Below are 16,188 nucleotides of genomic sequence, written 5' to 3'. Positions count from 1 at the left end.
TTTCATTCATCTTCGTAATTTCAGCACTTGGTGTCCCAGTAAATCATTGGGGAATAGAATCGAGAAGAAAAGCAATGATCTCACCCCACAAAGTGGTAAAGACTAGGGGTTAAATATATTGTTTTTCTAATTGAAGGTGAGAAAAAAAAGTTTCTAAATCCTCTACAACAGTTATTTTCCTTTCAATTCCCTTAGGCTTTAGTTGATGAACTATTTTCTAAAGAATTTCCTTTGGAGATGCCTTTTTATTTACTGAAAAGAACCAATTGTTTTCACAGTGATGTATAAAATACAGTGTGCTCAGCTCACCATTCTGTATCAAGGATTAGAAAAATATTGTTCTCAACGCACTGTCTATTCTGAGGAACTTCGCTTTTATAATGTGCACTAACAGCAGAGCTGCCCTTATTTAAGCAATCACTAGGAACCATTTATATATGGTAGCAAACTTAGGTTGATTATTCACACCCTATAAATTATCAGGAGGAGGAAATGAAAATTTACATCCACATCTTTAACCCTGCCACAAGCAGTGTTTCATTCTGCTCTTGAGTCCCTTGACAGTGAGGTCAGGTGCTGTGTGTTTATTACTCAGCCTGTGTGTAACCTTTCCTGCCTGAGACCACTCTCATCTCGGGAAAACAACTGTGTAGCTGAAAGCAGCTTTCTCCTTCCCTTGCCATTCTGTCCTCTCCAGGTGGGGTTGTTTATTTCAATGGTATCCAACCATTTTGGCACCAGGGATGGGTACATGGGTTGGGGGTTGGGGCAGGTATGGTTTTGGAATGGAACTGTTCCGCCTCAGATCATCAGGGCATTAGATGTGCAGCTCACAATAGGGTTCATGCTCCTTATGCTGACTCTGATCTGACAAGGGGCAAAGCTCAGGCAATAGTAATGCTTGCTTACGTGCTCCTCACCTCCTGCTATGTGGCCTGTTTCTTAACAGGCCACAGTACCAGTTCTTGGCCTGGAGTTGGGGACCCCTGTCTTATCTGATTGTTCAGTTTCCAGGTTGCTAGAAAATCTTCATTTACTAATAGGCGAGATCAATGTGCATTGAAAGGATACATGTGCAGGTGCCTCATCCTCTTTACATGTTCAGCTCAAGGCTCAAGATTTGAATAAATAGCTCTTTTGTTTTCTTTTACCCTTTGTTCATGGGGTGTTGGGGTCCCTGCTTCCCAGGAGCTGACCTGAGATGGTAAGGTAGGGGCCTTCAGGTGAAGAACTGAGCCAAGCCTTGAGATTAAGCCAGTGCTCCAGACCTGTCTTAGGCAGTATTGTGTTGTATAAGGTGCATGCTCAACTTATAGTAAAGGAACAAGTTGTTCACACTGCTGTTGTCCCTTAGGCTTTTAACTTTCTTTGGAAACTAACAAAGAGAAAGGGTAAAAGGTCTTGCAACGGTAAAAACAATAAACAAGAAAACCTGTCTGATGAAATTATTAATAAAAAACGTAACAATGGGGAAAAATCTGCAGCAGCACTGTAAATTTGGAGGGGTGATCTCCTGGTAACTTAAAAAAGATTCCACTATGTATAGCATACTTTGATCAGGTTGAAGGAAGGAAAAAAGAGCTCTTTACAATTCTATGAAAAGGCAGCATTATCAGGCAGTCTCGGATGACTATGATTTTTAAACCCTTTAGTATTCATTACGTTGTAAATTTACATTTTGCTTTTTCTTGCCTTTCATTAATATGCTTGATATGTTTGGATACATATTATTAATATTGTGTTTAAAAAGCTTTCAGATGCCTTTGAAACTTTCACTATTTTCTAATTTAATATTTACTAATTTATTAAGTTTATTTTGATGGGAAGTTTCCAGTTTCTGGAGTTGAATATTTATTTCATTTAGTTTTATTCTTTCTTATTTAATGAAAAATATAATTAAGTAAATGAAGTTTGCTCTTTGTAAAGCTTCTGCTACACCTGTGACTAAATAGCTACAATGAGATTACTGCGATACATAACAATCTTATTGTAGTTAATTTTAATAACTTGTAACAGAGCTTTGATTTATTTTCTGATCTACAGATTATTTAGCAGAGGATTTCGTTTTTATTTCCAAGTGATTAGATTAGTTTTCTTTATCATTTTGCTATAAATTTTTGGTTTTATTACATTGTGAATAGAGAATTTATGATTATGGCTAAGATATTTTGTTTGCAAGTGTATTGAAACACTGTTAGGAAAGTTCTATATAAAAGACATTTTATATCATCTACTTGATTTAATATGTTGAGTTATTCTAATACTATATCATTTTGATCTAATTGAACTGCAAAAATGTAACAATATATATCCATTTACCCCAAGACCATAGTTCTTTTTCATTTTAACTGGTTGTATTCCTATGTCTTTTCTTATACACTTTGGAGTCGGTGAATTCAGAACCAAAATCTATGACAGATGTATCTTTATTGTAAATTATCCCATTTAGTAAATAATTTCCTTTTTCAGAGTTAATGTTTGCTGCATGATTTTACTTTTGTTTTTAATATTACCATCTCTGCTATATCTATGATGTATACATGTGCACTTCTCATTATCTGCCTGTCTATTATTATCCTTCTGTGTAATTTGTATTTCTTGCAAAAGTTATAAATTAAACTTTTTTTAGTCCCAGTGTTGGTCTTAATTAGGAGGATTCAACCTGTTTTCATTTATTTTAATAATAGATGTGGTTGTTTTATTTGTTCAACCTTTTCTTAACTACTAAAAAAAATACACAGAAAATTATAGAATCATAACTACAAAACTCATGATATATTTCAAAGTGAATTATACTTATGTAACTGTCATCTGGATTAAGATATATTATTTAATGCAACTACCCTCAGGCCACATCCCAGTCATTACATCACCTGAATGTAGTCATTCAGACTACTATTACCATAGATTACTTTCCTTGTTTTTGAAGTTTATATAAAAGAAATCATACAGTATATAATTGTATCAGGCTTCTTTTATTTATTTTTTTTGTGCCATTCATCCATGGTATTGCAAGAGCAAGTTTGTAGTTTCATTGTTGGGTAGTGTTTGATTGTATAATTCTCACAAAACATTTTGATCCATTCTACTATTGACGGACTTTTGAGTTCTTTTTTTTTTTTTTTTTTTTTTCCAATTTGGGGTTGTTATAAATACCACTGATATAAAGGCTAATGTACATATCTTTCAATGCAAATTCCTTTGGAGAAGAGATATAAGGAACATAGGTGGACCATAGAACAGATAGCTAGAACCCTATCAGGCTTGATAATTCTTTCCTGGAGTCTTGACACTTTATTTAGGAAGACTTTGTCATCGTCTGCTCTAGGGATAGAAGGAAATATATCAGCTTATTCTCTTATTCCAACCAGACACTGATTATAGGTGGGCTGAAAGACTCAGTCAACCTTTGGTTCATACAGGCTCCCAGGGTAAGCTCTCTAGGGTCCCCAACTGAAAGACTGCGATGTTTACTAGGACCTCTATTCTTGGCAGGCCCTGAACTCCAATTATGCCTCCTCAGTACGATGATACTTCCAAAATCTCAGCTGTAGATTTCAGTGGTTTTCTGATTAGCCTCTTAACGTCTACCCTGCACAGCTTGAAATTCAGCAAATGCCTCAGAACCACCAGTGTTGGGCTAGGGTCTCTGCACCTCTCTTTCCTCTGAAATCTTGGCTTTTCATATCCTGCCATCCTTTGTGGGCCTCAACTCTCTTCTATCATGTAAGATTGCTAAATATCAGTCATTTACTGGGGATTTATGAGTAGTCTGCTATCCTCTTGCTCTCTCAAGTTACGAACATCCCTGAGGAGGAAAGTGGCTTGCAGAATGTTGACTCATCCTCTCTACTTTTTCTCTTCTCTTGGACGTTGAAGTGCTGATAGCCTCATCAGCACACGTGTCTTTCTGTAGATGATTATTTTCCCTATTTTATCCAACTTTACTAATTGTTCTTGATGGAAACAAATAACTGGAATTGGAAGTCTAAGTCTGACGTGTGCTGTGCCTTTTGTTTCTATGCTATTCTAGATGTTTCCTTTTCTATCATTTTACTTTTGTTTAAATTTTGTTTTTCCTTATTTTTTTCCTAGCCTTAAAATTACACGTCATATTTTAGTTGTTGTGGTAGCTTCTTTCATATCTTAAGCAACATATTTAAGCTTATATTTCTATATCAGTGTTACAAAAAATAATATTTATGGAGCTTTACCCTTAATCTCTCAAAAATCCCTTGGCATTCTGCCATTGCCTTTAAAATCATATCTACCAGTATATTTCTTTTCCTCATTCAGGTAAGATTTGTTTTCTATGCCCGGATGCTTATTAAAATTTCACAAATTTTTCATAGGATCTGAGCCTTTTGTTGTTTGTCTTTGTTTGCTTCTTTCAGGTTTCCCAGCTTACTTGACTGAACTTGTAGTGGGCAATATCTACATGTACCTGATTGTCAGTTTGAAACATTAAATCATCATAAGTGTGTGTGTCTTTATGTCTAAGCTGATTTTTTTTTTTTTTAAAAAAGGGTCCCATTCTGTTGCCCAGGCTAGAGTGTAGTAGCATGACCATAGCTCACCACCACCTCGAACTCCTGGGCTCAAGCGATCCTCCTGCATTAGCCTCCTGAGTAGCTGGGACTACAGCTGTGAGCTACAGTGCCTGAATATGTATGTATGTATGTATGTATGTATGTATGTATTTATTTATTCATTTATTTTAGGGATGGGGTCTTGCTATGTTGCCCAGGCTGGTCTTGAACTTTTGGTTTCAAAAGTTATCTTCCCCCCTTGGACTTCCAAAGTGTTGAGATAATAGGCATGAGGCACTGAGCCTGACCTGATTCATTTTTAATTTAAATAAGTCATCAGGTGACAAGGGCCAATTCCCTCCCACTTATGGTCAGTAAAGACACATGAAGATATGAAAAAAAATAAGTAAAAAGGTAATGTGAAGGAAGTATGGAACTCAGTTTCTGCTTTCAAGGAACTCATAACTATTTAGGAAAAAATAGCCAGTCATTAGTTGCCTTCCCAGGGTCCATTTACCCTTTTTAACTGACGGAGAGAACCCCAGCCTCCAGTGCCACAGGGGTGGCCACATGACAGTCTTTCCATTGAGATATAAGTGAAGTCTGCTGAATGTCCTAGGAAGATGTTCGCTTCTTAGAACCAATGCCAATAAATGCAATTGACATTGTGGCCTTGTTTTCCCCACCTCTCAGCCCCTGCCCTGACATGAACATGAACTCCGAAGTTATAACAGCCATCCTGAAACCTTAATGTATCTGTAGTAAGACAAATGTTAACAGAATCATAAGGAAGAGGTCCTGGATTTCTAAAACTATGCTTCTAAACAATTGTCAGTGGGCCCCTTGGCTATAGACTTCTTGAGATCTAAGAGAAACAAGCCTCTACTTGTTGAAGCCACTGTTAATCAAGTCTTCAGTATATGTAGCTAACTGATACATTAGAGAAAATCAGTTTAAATAACTACACAGGGCACACTGTGGTGAAGAGCAGAATGTGTGATATGGGTGAAAATGGTTGTGATTTTCCTCGGCTTCCTCACATGCAAGCCAGTCTTTATCCATCTCCCTGGGAAAAGCCCTGCCTGGGCTGGGTTTTTGCACAACTGCATTTCCTACTGCTTGCAGTTACCTAAGCAGCAAAACCAGAATCCGCAGCTGGGAAGCACGTTCTAGGGGTGCTGAGAAAAATATTTTCCCTTTGAATCATTGGAAAGGGTTCATTGTGAGATACTTCTTTTCCCTAATAAATCACCAGAGTGAAACATAGATGGTCAGAACTGCTAGAAAGTGTGCTTTCAGACACTTTTAATTATAGATCCCCCCAAAATCCTGAGTAAACACTAATGTGGAAGAATGGAGAAATTAAGTTCAGGAAAATAAATGAATATAAAAATACAGTAATTTCTGGGACTTCATTTTTCCCCCTAGCACTATATAATCCTGAAATCTCAGAGCTGATAGCACTAGAGGAATCTGCTTTAAGTACAAATTATTTAATTAGATTAATTTTACCTTAATTAATTGTAATTATTGGCCCACAATGACGTTAGACATTTTGCTGAGCATTTAAAGGAAAATAAATACATAAACTGGACACAGATGTCTTGGTCTTTATGGTGTTGGAAAGTTCTATCATCACTTTGATGATAAGAAATGACAAGAAAACTGTTCCATAAAGTCTATTTGGGAAATACAATGACGCCTAACTCATTTGGAGGCACTTTTAATGAGAATGGAATTCATGGAGAAAAGTCAATCCTAATGACCTTATACTTTCAACATGTATATATGATAATGTTTCTCATTTTTGAAACTCTCATTCATTCATTTATTACTTTGAGGATGTACATGTATTAGACACTGCTTTTACTAAATGAATTATCTTCCCCTAGTTTACATCCCACAGTAAATACTCCAGTTTTCCATGCAATATATGCGTTGATTAGATCTCTTCAAATGTCAAGGTTAAGACATTCCAAGTTCATCGAGTTTAACCACACAAAGAGATTTCTTGGCTCACATCATATAAAAGAGTAAATGTTCATGGCTGAAATGAATAGGAGTCAGGGCTCAATACTCACCAGGAGTTATTTCTCAAACCCTTTGCCACCCCTTTATTACCCAGGCTTCTCACAGAGGGTCATTATTTCATCTCCCAGAATTCTCAATGTATGGTTCTGGGTTAGAACTAGCTGCCAAAGAAACTTCTGCAGGCCATTTTTATAATCAGAAGGTGGGTGTAGGCTCAGGTGCCGTTGAAATTAACACAGGTGGACACAGGTCTGCTAGCTCGCCATATTGGCCTGGGCAGTAACCAGGCCTGCAGCTCCTCCTCTGGCAACCACTGGATCTCTTTCATGAGCACCTCCAACTGTTGTGTTAGGTACATGTTTAGCTCCATGAAGAAGGACACCAGCTTCTTCTGTATGGTAATGCGTTATCCAAGTTGAAGGCTTGGAAGCAGTGAGAAATTAATAAAGGTGCCTGTTTACCATCATGAGTTCTGGAATATTCTATGATTCCCATTTGTTCTTTCTCTACAGAGTTTCAAATCAGTCTTTCCATCCTGAATCCCTGCCATGTGGACTTCAGGCCCCAGCACCATGTACAAGAAAAGTCATATGTAGACTGGTTAACCAGATTGCAATCTTATAGTCAGCTCCCTATAATCAACCCTTTAATCTGTATTACTCCAAGAAGTTCCGATTCTCTCATTGAACCCTGACTGACAAATTGACCATATGAAATTATTTTTAAAACTTTACTTTCAATGTTTGTTGAATGAATAAATGAATGAATGTGATAAATGAAGTTATTCTTAGGACACAGTCTTCACTCATTCACTCTCCCTTTTATTAATATAATAATACATCCTCTTTTCTATCTATCCGTAAGACTAATTAAATGAGTTAAGACATGTAAAGTACTTAGAGCAGTGCCTGGCATGTAGTAAGCATTATGTAGGTCATTATTATAGCAGGTTTAGCAGTGTAATGTGGTTGCTAAAAAGGTAAAGGGATCTTTGGGTATAATGGTAGAAGAGAGGCATCAGGATCAAGGGAAGCTCATGGCCCACTGCATTTTTCATTGCCAAGATTTTGTGTTCAATTCTGGGTGTCTCTAATTTAAAAAGTGTTTATACCTTGTGGGAGATTGAGTGCTGAAAGTGGTAAATTGTGTAGACTCATGCCAAGTGAAGAACATGGAAAGGACTGGGATGGAGAATGTGACTTCTCTTGGAGACAGATTCAGAAGCTGAAATAAAGCTTTCTTGAAAAATTTGAAAGGCTGTCATGTGGAAGAGGAATTAGAGTATCATTTTAAAAGCATCCATGAAAGCAACTGTAAATAATATACAGGGCTCTCTTACACACTCACCTGCAATCAAGCCGAAGATGACAACAGAACTGGGTCAATAACATTTTGTAACTGACTTCCAATGTGGGGAAATAAAGACTAGCTTTCCAGCTGAAAGTACTGGAGAATTTTAGGTTGATAAAAAGTAATTACCTGGGGAACGAAGCAGCATGAAGCACTATAAATTGCTGCCTTAGAACACTGATTGGGACTCAGCTAATTTTTCTGGTGAATTTTTCAGTGAAATCTCAGCTGAGATGTAATAAAATTTAGGGCAATTTTCTTCTTTTCCACCAACCAATATCCTTCATAGAACCTTTGTATTTATCTATTTTTCAGTATCTCTTGTCAAACTAGACATCTGCCTGATCAGATTTATCCATCCACATTCTGTTTAACTCCCTTTCTAAACCATCACTGCAAGTGTTTGCAATGAGGTGTGGGCCTTAGCTCCATTTACCACTGGACTGTAACTCACACAGAGGCTCCTGTAAGGCTCAAGGTCATGGACCATGAGAGGTGAGCATGAGTTTGCCTCAGTCTCTCTCCTGGTCCCACTTGCCAAGTCCCGTTCACTTTTCTTCCAGTCTTTGTGTTGCTTTCTCTTGCCAAGAACGAGGAATAGTGCTCCTACCCTGTGAATATCTTTCTCCTACATCCTCTTCAGAGATTGCTCATATTTCCCATGGCTCGTGATATCTTTCTCTGACTTTCAGGCACATACCTTTGAGTAAAACTGCCAGAAGCAAATGTCATCCTTTTTCTTTTATCAATAGTCTTTCAGACTTTGCACAAGTGACTTGCTTCTCAACTGCTACTGTGCAGTAGAGAGAGCACAGGGGGATTTCATGTGGAAACAGCATTTCAACTGCAGAGAGCCCCCGCAACTCTCTGAAACACGATTCCCTGGGTGTGTTGCCTGGGAAGCTTGTGCTAAGCATGAAAATTAAGTTGTGGCAAGTCGAGTGGTTGTTCTATACTTTGAATAAGAGTTAACAATTCTGGGTTAAACAAGAGGAAGGAGAAAGAATGACTTCACTGAATTGTGCATTCATTAAATAAACATTGGATCTCTAATTATTTGGGGATATATGAAAAAGACTTATTGCTTAACCTTATGCTTATAGTCTAGAAGAAAAGACAGTTATAAATCAACTAAAAATAATTAAATATTCTAATGCAATCTAAGTAGGTGTAGCGAGAATAAGGTGGCAAGGAGAAAAAAGTGGATTCTGCTTTAGTTAGAATTACCATGGCTAGCTTCTAGAAAAATGTGAAATTTAGTAGAGATATGACAAATAACTAGTCCAATGAAGATCACTAGTAACAGACATTCCTCACTTTCCTTTTTCTCAGCCTGGGGTTGGGGCCATATAATACAGATTTCTCTAGGACTGGCTGTGCTCTGTGTCTTCTGCCCCATCTGCAAGGCTAGCAATTTACAGCCAGAAAGGTGTAACTAAATGTAAATTATATTTTTCCAAAGAGACAAAACTCTTTGTTGTTAATGATACACATGCTGTGGGCGTACTGTGTGCAACTCAGTGAGCTAGCACACTGATAAATGTAGAATGGGTATAAAATGCAGATCCTGAGCTCAAAACATGACCTTGATTATTCCATAGCAGGAGGAAAGGGAACCAGGATATCTCTGAGAAGTAAAAATTCATGATTTGTTATAGCTGATGAATAAAACAAAGTACTTTCCTGAGAACACACCACTCATTTCGAAGTGTTAAAAGATATACAACATTAACATGAATCAAAGGGTAACATGTATCGGCTGACTACTCTGTACCTATTATGATAGGCACATGAAATAAGAGCGTATTTACGATGATGCTTCTATCTTTGAAAGACTTACAGATGCACTTCATTAATGGCCATTGATTCAACAAAAGTGCAACATTACACATATTGTGGCTTCACTTGGAAACATAGATTCACACACATTCATTTTCTGTGATGTCTCTGCATAGCTTCCCACCCTTCTCATCCCCACTACTTTTTTGCTTCAAAGTAAAATTATTGTTCAGAGTCCCTAGTGTTACAAAGCAGTGTGCATGCTGTGACATTGATCGCCTGAACACAATAGGTATCTTAGGCAGAAAATACTGAATAAATAGAAAGTCAGTGAGAGGGGAAATAAGGTGTTTATTAGACACTGTTGAATGAGCAGGGAGAAAGAAAAGAAATCAGTGAAAAGTGGCACCGTTTGAACCAAGTATCATAACAATACCATGTCTTGAACATTTTCCACCACACATATGCACCTACACATAAGCAGGCACCCACAAGTGCACATGTGCTACATACCTTTGCACCCCTTTAGGGAGCTGGCCCTTTCCTGTAGGTATTATCAATGTTCATGGGTGACTGGCGACTATAAATGGGCTTTGGAGATGGGCAAACATTGGTTTTAAATCCTAGCTCTGTTGAGCTCTGTTAGTTAAATATTATTCAGAGAGTAATTTTTCTCCACTGTGTGTCAGTTTTCTCATCTGTAAAATGTGAACAGTAATGCCTAATAAATAGGAATAGTGTGAGGAAGATCCCGTGGCCCAGAGTTAGCATTCATATAACCAGTTCACTGTGAAATTCACCTAAAACAACCATGTACAAAGTCAGATACTATTTAACAAAAATGCTGTTAAACATTTTAAATATATCGATGAGTTCTTTATTATTATTATTATTATTATTATTATACTTTAAGTTTTAGGGTACATGTGCACAATGTGCAGGTTTGTTACATATGTATCCATGTGCCATGTTGGTGTGCTGCACCCATTAACTCGTCATTTAGCAGTAGGTATATCTCCTAATGCTATCCCTCCCTCCTCCCCCCATCCCACAACAGTCCCCGAAGTGTGAAGTTCCCCTTCCTGTGTCCACGTGTTCTCATTGTTCAATTCCCACCTATGAGTGAGAACATGCGGTGTTTGGTTTTTTGTCCTTGCGATAGTTTACTGAGAATGATGGTTTCTGGTTTCATCCATGTCCCTACAAAGGACATGAACTCATCATTTTTTATGGCTGCATAGTATTCCATGGTGTATATGTGCCACATTTTCTTAATCCAGTCTATCGTTGTTGGACATTTGGGTTGGTTCCAAGTCTTTGCTATTGTGAATAGTGCTGCAATAAACATACGTGTGCATGTGTCTTTATAGCAGCATGATTTATAGTCCTTTAAATTAAGATTTGGTAAAATCTGCTTGAGAATGTATATGCTTTCTTTTACTCCATGACTTTAGACCACTAAGCCATCCCCATCCCAGAAGAAGTCTGGAAGTTTATTCTCTAGAGATGGTGAAAGGAATGGTCCCTGAAATGGGGGGGATCCAGGCACAATCATGGGATGAACAGGAAAATGTACATAAAATTGCTCCATCTTTGGGAGGCCGAGGCGGGTGGATCACGAGGTCAGGAGATTGAGACCACGGTGAAACCCCATCTCTACTAAAAATATAAAAAATTAGCCTGGCGTGATGGCGGGCGCCTGTAGTCCCAGCTACTCGGAGAGGCTGAGGCAGGAGAATGGCGTGAACCCGGGAGGTGGAGCTTGCGGTGAGCCGAGATTGAGCCACTGAACTCCAGCCTAGGCGACAGAGCAAGACTCTGTCTCAAAAAAAAAAAAAAAAAAAAAAAAAAAAAGAATGCTCCATCTAAGTCCCCTGACCCACCTCTCCTAATCTGGCTTCCGGAAACTTGGAGGCCATGTCCTCACCCAGGTAGAAGATTGGGAGGCTTTCTCCTATACCACCTAGCTAGCCCAAGAGGGAAGGCCGGAAGAGAGTGTGCGGCGATGACAGGGCTGATTCCCAGATCACCCTGTGTGATGGTGGAGCCAACACCGTGTCCTTGCCCATCAGTGCTTCTCATCAGCTTTACAGTTCTCCACCCTTTTACCCTTAATTATGAGAAGACAATGAAGATTTATCAGACATTGAGAAGATCCTCCAACCAGAAACGAAGGCACCAAAGTAAAAAGAATCAGGTAACTTGGAGGAAACAGGGACTATATAGAATGGTGGGGAACAAAAGACAATGAAACCATTATGACTGCCCTCAAAGAGATCAAAGAGGATATTGCAGCCTTGAAATGGGAATACATTGTAACAAAAAGGAACACAGGATTCGAATAGAGTGAAAGAAAATAAGATATATTTTCAGAAAAAATAAAGTTGGAGAGACTTTACTATTCACAGACTCTTATGGAATGAATTACTAAATGGATGCACTTCACAAAGAATAACTTTGAAAAAAATCAGTGGATGAAGTAGAATGCAAAAACATGAGCAAGTAAATTTGTAAGCAAATGATTATATATAAATTTTTATAAAGAAGAGTAAAATTATCTTATAAAAATAAAGTGAAATTATATCACTAGAAATCATCACAAGAAAGCTGGAAGGAGGCTGATCAGAGTTAAAGCACCCAGGGGTATGTGCTTCATTCAGGAGGTGGGTAATGATGTGATCAACTGGGAGGCCAAGGCGGGCGGATCACGAGGTCAGGAGATCGAGACCATCCTGGCTAACACGGTGAAACCCCGTCTCTACTAAAAATACAAACAATTAGCCAGGCGAGGTGGCAGGCGCCTGTAGTCCCAGCTACGCAGGAGGCTGAGGCAGGAGAATGGCGTGAACTCCGAGGGGCGGAGCCTGCAGTGAGCCGAGATCGCGCCACTGCACACTCCAGCCTGGGTGAAAGAGCGAGACTCCGTCTCAAAAAAAAAAAAAAAAAAAAAAAAAAAAAATGATGTGATTAACGTTAGATTTTGGTAAGCATGCATGCTACACAACAGGAAAAGCAAATATATATATATGTGTGTGTGTGTGTGTGTGTGTGTATATGTGTATATATATACACACACACATATATATGTATATAGGTAATACAATGGAAAGAGGAAATTAAGGTAAAACTGAAGCAAAGAGAAATCATGGTAAATGAGGAGCACAAAATAGAAGGGAATAGATTCCAAACATACACATGTGGGTGTGCATGTAAATTAATTTATTCATAATAGTATGGATATTCATAAATTTTTTATGTTAAATCAGCTATAACAAAGAAAAGACAAGAATTTTGAACAAGAACAAAGTGTCAAAACCAATTTAAGATAATGTTTCATCCATTAAATTTACTGAAATAACAATATGATAAAAATAAATTTTAGAAAAATTATGTGGAAATTGGAAACTTTATGCCGAGAGAATAAATGGACACAATTACAATCATTTTGGAGAGTAATTTGGTAGTATCTAGTAAAGATAAAAATGTACATACCAGATACCTCAGCAATCCCAACTAAATCAAAAGTGTGTTCTTCAATTCTCAAACAGGCACAAAATATCTGCTGCCACATGATTGCTGAAAAATCTTGGTAAGAGTAAAAAACTAAAATCCGTCTCACTGGTACACAGTAAAATAAATTAATAAACTAATTAGTTCATGCCTTGGAGTACTCTCTTGCCATTAAAATGCATGACCTACAACTTTATGAACCAACAGAAACATAATTTGGAATTTGGTTATAGTGCAAACTTTGATAGTGTTTTAGAGTCTGGAACACAAAGTATATGTTCATAAACACATTATATTATAATATATTATATGTTGTATGTCTACTATTTATAAATGCATAAACTATAGTAAGAGTATAAAACAATGACTAATACCTATCTCGCCCATAGAAGACTAGTTAACTCTAGGGAGAGAGGGAGGGAAGAGATCCAGAGGCAAGTATTTTGCTGAATATGTAAAATTATCCTTCTTTTAAACCAAAAAGAAGAGCTGAAGCCATTTGACTATATATATATATATATTTTTTTTTTTTTCATTTTGGTATTGAATGTACAAATAGCTATGATATAATTTCCTGTGATTTTCTGTATCTTTGAAATAACTCATTATTTAAAATGTTTAAAAATACGTAAGTGCATGAAAAGGTAGGCATATGGGTGGAACTGGCATCATTCAAATTACGTAAATTTTATATTAAACCTATTTATTACACAATTTCAAAATAATGTAATTAAAATTAAAACTGTCTAATGATTCTTCCTTTGCCATGTTGCTGTATATCAGAAGGACTATCTCTATAAAAATAACTTAGGGTAGATGCTATCAGGAAAACAGCAAATTATTCCTGCAATTTAGAATTTGGAGACACACAGGATTTTCTGAATGTGATCTGGGATTCTTTCTTAAGTGCTATATTAAGAGACACTTGAAGGTGAATCTCTGTTAATATCATTTATGCGTTTATCAGTGACTTAGTTCCCAAATAGTATATTTTAAAATATTTTGAATGAGAGTGCGCTGTTGAATTAGCCAAATTCTTCCCAATGTGACTTTTTGGAAGAGAGCAAGCCCCATAGCCACAACTCTTATATTTGTTAATTATCGTGGCATCTCCCTGTCCTGAATAGGTTCTTAATGTAGAAGTAGGAAATGTGCCTGGGCTCCATATTAGGACAACTGTAATGCCTAGTGAGGCGGTGTGTCCTTTCTTTGAGGTTCACAGCCCCCTGAAAAAAAGGTCTATTATAGCACTGACCACAAATACTGCAAACGTGCTTCATTTATCTAAATATTCCATTGATTGTGTAATTCATTTTTTTAAAGTAAAGTTTTTAATTTAAAACAAAGATTTACCTAGAATCCAGTGTGTGGGCTATGGATAAATAAGATACAATATTTATTCACTGACAATCTACAGTTTAGAACAATCATTCTGAATACTACTTGCAAATTGAAAATTGTGGAGGACAGGTATGCGTATATATATGCACACCCATACCTCAGAACCATTGCAGATTCAGTTCCAGATTACTGTAATAAAGTGAGTATCCCAATAAAGTGAATTTCCCAATAAAGTGAGTTACATGAATTTTTGCTTTCCCAGTGCATATTAAAGTTAGTTTAAACTATACGGCAGTTTATTAAGTTTACACTAGCATCATGTCTAAAAATGTGCATATATTAAAAAACACATTCTTGCTAAAAAATGCTGATGATCATTAAGCCTTCACTGAGTCGTCATCTCTTTGTTAGTGGAGGATCTTGCCTCAACGTTGAGGGATGCTGACTGATCAGGGTGGTGTTGCTGAAGGATTGGGGTGGTTGTGACAGTTTCTTAAAATAAGACAACAGCGAAACTTGCCCCATCAGTTGACTCCTTCCTTTACAAAATATTTCTTTGTAGCATGGAATGATGTTTGATAGCATTTTACCCACAGTAGAACTTAATAGGGGTCAATCTTCTCAAATTCTGCTACTTTCTTAACAAGTTCACATAATATCCTAAGTACCTAGATGCCATTTCAACAATGTTCACAGCATCTTCACCAGCATGGATACTCTCAAGAAACCACTTTCTTTTCTCATCCATAAGAAGCAAATCATCATGCCTTAAAGTTTTATCATGAGGTTGCAGCAATTTAGTCACATCTTCAAGACCTAATTCTAGTTCTCTTATTATTTCCCCTATATCTGCAGTTACTTCCTCCACTGGAGTCTTGAACCCCCAAGTTCATCCGTCAGGGTTGGAATCAATGTCTCACCTCCTGTTAATTTTGATCTTTTGACCTCCTCCTTTGAATTACGAATGTTCTTAATGGCATCTGAAATCCTTTCCGAAGGATTTTCAGTTCGCTTTGCCCAGATCCATCAGGAAATCACTATCTATGATTTTGTGAGTTAAGCCTCATAAAATGTGTTTTTCAAATAATAAGACTTCAAATTCAAAATTACTTCTTGATCCATAGCAGCAGAATGAATATTGTGTTAGCAGGCATGAACATATCATTAATCTCTTTGTTAATCTCCATCAGAGCTTTTGGTTTACTAAGTCCACCATCAATGAGAAGTAATATATTGAATGGATTTTTTTTTTCTGAACAGTACATCTCCATATAGTGCTTAAAATAGTCGTGAATACACCATGCTGTGTACAGATGTGCAGTCACCTATGCCTTTTTGCCCCATACGTAGAGCACAGGCAGAGTAAATTTACCATAATTTTTGAGGGCCCTAATTTTCAAATTGGTAAGTGAGCATTGGCCTCAACTTAAACTCACCAAGTACATTAGCCCCTAACAAGAGAATCAGCCTGACCTTTGCAGGGTTGAAGCCAGGCTTTGACTTCTCCTCTCTAGCTATGAAAGACCTAAAGGACATCTTATTCTGATAGAAGGTTGTTTCATCTATTGAAAATTGGTGGTTTAATGCAGCTACTTTTATAAATGATCTTAGCTAGATCCTCCGGAAAACGTGTTGTAGCTTCTACATC

Source organism: Symphalangus syndactylus, chromosome 18 (assembly GCF_028878055.3).
Source record: "Symphalangus syndactylus isolate Jambi chromosome 18, NHGRI_mSymSyn1-v2.1_pri, whole genome shotgun sequence".
Lineage (NCBI taxonomy): Eukaryota > Metazoa > Chordata > Mammalia > Primates > Hylobatidae > Symphalangus > Symphalangus syndactylus.
The sequence above is the reverse complement of the archived record's forward strand: the minus strand, read 5'-3'. Positions refer to the sequence as shown.